Genomic DNA, 5427 nt, shown 5'->3' with positions numbered 1-5427 from the left:
GTCGTGTAATCCAAGCACGAATCTTTCCCCCTCTCTCGGGTCTCCCTCTACACGAAACAAAGCATCGCTGCACCTAACGCGGTGAGCGCACACCCATGAAAAATCTTTCGACGAGCTGCGACATCGATTGGGGGAGGGGGGAGGGGGCACGTGTTCTTTGTAAAGTGTTGGCGCTTTTTCGTTTACCGCGCTCTGTCCGCGCGCACGTGTTTGTTTGTATAAGCGGCGACCGGCGACTCGGGAATAGAGGAGACTACTTCAAAGCTGTAATTTCGTTTTCGGGGTGGTCTTGAGAGCGGCTTACGCGTTCTCATCTCCTGCCCGCAGCCCTCTACCTGTCTTGTTTTCTGTAAACGTTAGCTACTCCGCCTCTTTTCATTCTTCTTCTTCTTTTCCTTCTTCGCCATTCGGCCATTCGCCGCTTCCAACCACCTTTGAAGGGCATGGGGGACGATTGTGTTGACAGATTGGTCTATGAAAAGAGTTTATTCCGACCATTTGCGGTAGACTTTTACTGTCATTTACAAGAGGTTCTACGACGGGGTCGAAATCTCGCTTCCGACGTGCGCTCTCGCACGTCGGCGTTTTTCCTACTTTTCTTTCTTCGTCTTTCATCCTTTTATTCTATTTTTTCTCAAATACGGGGAGTACGGATCGATGCTAATGTTGAAATCCACGACAAAGCTCTCGCATCCTCCTCGTTAAGGGGGCCCTGCTTTATAAAGTCAAAAAGTCTATTGTTTTCGGGAACTTTTTTAGGAAAGTCGGAAATTACTCGCCGTAGCGAACTTTTCGGTATAGTTTCGAGTATATTCCAAGAGTACGAAAACATTTGTCAATGTGAGGAACACTAATTTGCACATGGTTTATGCGCGAAGTCTCATTGTCGAAATTTCTCAGCTGCGTACAATGTGAAGATCGTAACTATTGTCTGCGACAAAAATACCAATTTTTTTTTCCATTTTCATATATTTTCCTTACACATGAACCTATAAAAACCTGAAAAAATTGCGAAATTCTATATTTACAGCACGTTGAAGTGTATTCTTCTTCTTTAGAAACGTCTTTTTTTCAAACTCCCTAAAAATATAGAATTTATATGAATATGAACAAAAAATTATAGAATAGAAAATATATGAAAATGAACAAAAAAAATTGAAATTTCCGTTGCAGACAATAATAACGATCTTGACGTTGTACGCAGCTGAGAAACTTTGACAATCAGACTTCGCGCATAAATCATGTGCAAACTATAATTTCGACTGTAACGTAGCTTTAAGACGTCCCCTTAAAGCTACAAACGGCAGGCAAAACTTGACGTACAACCGTCAATGGATTTTACATGTGTCAATTCGTGGTTGTGAAACTATCAAGAATTTGTTCTACTTGATCGACGCACTCGGACAACCATCGTTAAATATAAATTATTCCAGTTTTAATAAACATCGTTAAAAGCTCATTTAGATAAAGGAAAGTTCTTTCCTACTATTCAATCCGCTGGTCAAGGTATGATTTGTCGTAATTCATCATTTCGTTTTATTTTTAGATGCACGTACGCGCGTTTTGAACTCGACGTGTGCGTCCGCTGTCTATGAAGGAAAACTTCGTTCAATTGTTTTCCATGGCCCAGGGCGAGGCATGGGAGAATCTTCGAGAACTCGTTCAAGCAAAAAATCCCGTTTGTCCAGCAAAGTCCATTTAATCAAACGAAAATATGCTGGATTTAACTTAATTTTTCTCCAAATGGCAAATGATTTAGTGCACGGAGAATAAATTCCAGTGACAACTACTGTGGCGCCATAGGAGTAGGGTTTTATATCGTAATATTTATCAATTCTTACGAACATAGTATAGTCATTTTTTGTGAAGCGAGAACTCGATGAAAAATGATGTGTGCATGCCAAAACAAGTACGAATGAAATTCTGCTATGTACCATAGTAAACTTCTAAACACTTTGGCGGACGATCGATGCTTGTGTTCGAGCTCCAGAAGAGTCGACAGAATTTTACAATGTTTCCTCGGTGAAGTACGTAGGAGAAAATAGCACAGTTTAAACCTTTGTCAGAGCAAAATACGCAATTTAAAAATTTTTATTCGGAATTTAGGGTAATATGGGGCAAAATGGACACATGGGGCAAAACGGCCACAGTGTCCATTTTGCCCCATAAAGTTGAATTCCGGGGCAAAATGGACTTTCCCGAAACTAAAATTTCCTAAAATGCATAAATTTTTTTTCGGTTCCAAATCATGTCCTGACCATAAATCACGGTAAATTGTTGAATTCCACGGTGACATCCCCAAAAAATTCAAGTTTCAGAGCGAAATAGATCCCAAACTACTTTTTCACTATTCATTCCCTTTTTTTTACTTATTTTCAAAAACCACAATAGTAATCAAAGTACGAATAAGGAAAAAAGGTTTTTTATTCATTTTTTACAAAAATCGCACCTCGAATCGCACTCATAGCTGACATCTTCGTCTTCAACACTTATACACAAGGCGTGTGCCCATTTTTTGCATGTTACACAGTAAATCCAATCTTCAGAGGACAACTAATATGGGAATGTGGGGCAAAGTGGACACCCGGGGCAAAGTGGGCACTTGAAAAATTGTACATTTTGGGGCAAAGTGGGCACTTCCAAAAGTGAAGAAAAAAATAATTTTCAACATTTTTTTTCAACTCAGATTCTGGTTTCATAACCACTTCTACAAGTTTTTATGTGTTATTGCTCAATTAATTTGGGATAATAAACGAAAAACTTGGAAAATGTTAAATATAAAAATTGAAAATTTACTTTTTTTGTCAAATTTGTAATTTTACGAAATGGTTATTTTATTTGTATTAATTACAAAAATCGCACCGGTAACCCACGTCATCGTTGTCGACACCTGCACATGGCGAAAATTTAGCGGGCTTCTTCGGTTTTCTCGATTTTGTTGATTTTTTTTATTGTAAAAGAAAATTTCGCGTGCCATCAGTGAGTTAATTTTTTTTTCATTAATTTTTGTACGAGATAGTCCAGAAAGAAATGGGATAAAGATAGTTTTCTGTGAAAGAAGGATATTTAGAGTTGAGAGGTAAGTTTCTGATGAGGGAAGGAAAAATGGGTACAGTGGCAAAAAATTTGGAATTTTTAATCGAAAGTGAAATTGGATCGGGGCTGCGTTCTCCTCCTTGCAGTGTTTGGTTTCTCATTTTCTTTCAATATTTTCCAGGTGACGTGATGCAGTGATTTCGTAACATTTTGAACAGCGCGGATGATGTTTGTTCTTAAAACTAATTTTCAAATCAACTACGCACATGAAAAGATACAATTCATATTTTGAGACGGGTGCATGATTACTATGTGAGTTGCGTTTTGCCAAATGGAGGTAAGCACGATCATTCACAATTTTAATAACTTCCTTTTACCAAAATTTCATTATAAAAAAAAGGGGCAAAGTGGGCATAAAAATTTTTCCTCGTAACGAAGTGCCCACTTTGCCCCGTTTTCATTTTTTTTTTCAAAAATTCAAATTTCTTCCAATTTGATTGTACATGTGTGAAAATTAGTTTAAATTGTCATTTGAGCATTTTTTTTCTCGGAGCAGGTGCCCACTTAGGCCCATATTTTTTTTTTTTTTAAGGATATGGAAAATAAGCATGGGGATTCAGTTTTTGGACACAACAGTAGACGAAAGACCATATGTAAACCGATACATGTAGCTTAATCGCTTAGGGTGCCCACTTAGCCCCACATTCCCTTATAACCCTTCGCAAAAAATGCAAGAAACGTCTTCTAAAAACAAGGACTTGGCTGTCTTGGGTGAGCATTTTTTCTGTCTGCTAAACTGCTACATTTCGAAAAATGTCGATATTTTGATTTTTATGCCTCTTGGAGGCTCTGTGTCCGTTGTGCCCCGGAAAATTTTTTTGAAGAAATTCCGGAAACTAGGGCCATGAATCAATGGTGGGACTCCGATATAGTGCGAACATCAAATATACCCCAACACGATGGACCCAAAGTTGATTTTTTGCATTCCTCAAAAACATGACAGAAATGGGATATATGATTTGACTCATTTTTTTTCATTTACATCCAAGGAATGGAGCCTGAGTGGGGTCCCATTTCTTTTCCCATATTACCGAGTTGACATTCTATTCGGGAACAGTCGCTTAGAACGACTGTATTTCGAAAAATGTCGGTTTTTCGATTTTTATGCCTCTAAAGGGCGGTGTCCGTTTTGCCCCGAAATTGTTTTTTTACGAAATTCGGAAAACAAGGACTGGGCATCAATTTTGGGACTCAAAAATAGTTGAAAGACCATATGCTTATCAATGAAACTTGCTTAAATCCTCAAGTGTCCATTTTGCCCCACATTACCCTATTTGGAAATGATAATTTTTTTGTTAAAAATTTCCTTTTTACAACTTATTTCTCTCCATGTACGTTTGAGTAAAAAACAGTTGAATCCACAGAGCTTCCAATGGAGTTTTCAATGGAGTTTTGTTCGATGAACAGCATTTTTTTCTCAGTTACTCGTGAGCACGATAATTTGTTCAGATAGTTCTCGAAATTTACATTTTTCAATGCGATTCTCACCATTTTTTCGAAGCATCGTCAGTCTCGAAAGGTGCAAACGGGTTTTTTTTTTTTTTTTTTTTTTCATTCATTCAATCCCTCGAAATAATCGCACGTTTTTTTTGGTGCACGCTTCTGTGGAATTCGTTGAATGTAAAATAGCCTAATAAAATTTCACGATTTTTCAAACTCGAGAACCTCGAGAAGCAATAATATCGTTTGTTTTCGAGTAGAATCTGCCACGAAGATCCAGTCCGAGAGGGACACAAATCAGTCACGTAAATAACACGAAGTGTGTATATGCGATACGCGGGAACAAAAATTTACGTTGTTGACCCTGAAGTTGCCCTGTCAACGAACGACGCAATTCTGGAGAGGCACCGAACCCGTTCACCAACTGAGTAAAGAACGTTTTTTTTGTAGGAAGATTAGACTCAAACTTTATTTGTGACGTTGCATTAAATTGTGAAATCGGGGGCAATTTGTCGTTCGGTTTCTTGATCAAACTGTATCGGCTCGGCCCTGAAATTTCGACGCAATAGAATGCAAATAGAGACCCGATAAATCTTTCTGCTCGTTAATTTTCGAGTTGTAGTTTACCGACGAATTTACATGCCATTAAAATGAAGTTTTGGTACGAAAATTTGTGATTCGATTGTTATACTTCGCGATCATTTCGACAGTTGAGGTCTTTATACACTTGCTGCTGGCGAAAAACGTGATTTTCGCGATTTTTTGAGACAAGAAAATAAATGTTTATCGAAAAACTGTGAACGACATTCATCAGTACATATGTTCATGGACTTGTAAAATTTTTTTCATCAAAAAATTTCTCAAAATGGCGCAACTCCAGCTGTATTCCAT

The sequence above is a fragment of the Venturia canescens genome, chromosome 9 (assembly GCF_019457755.1).
Source record: "Venturia canescens isolate UGA chromosome 9, ASM1945775v1, whole genome shotgun sequence".
NCBI classification, from domain to species: domain Eukaryota; kingdom Metazoa; phylum Arthropoda; class Insecta; order Hymenoptera; family Ichneumonidae; genus Venturia; species Venturia canescens.
Note: the sequence above shows the minus strand (reverse complement) of the source record.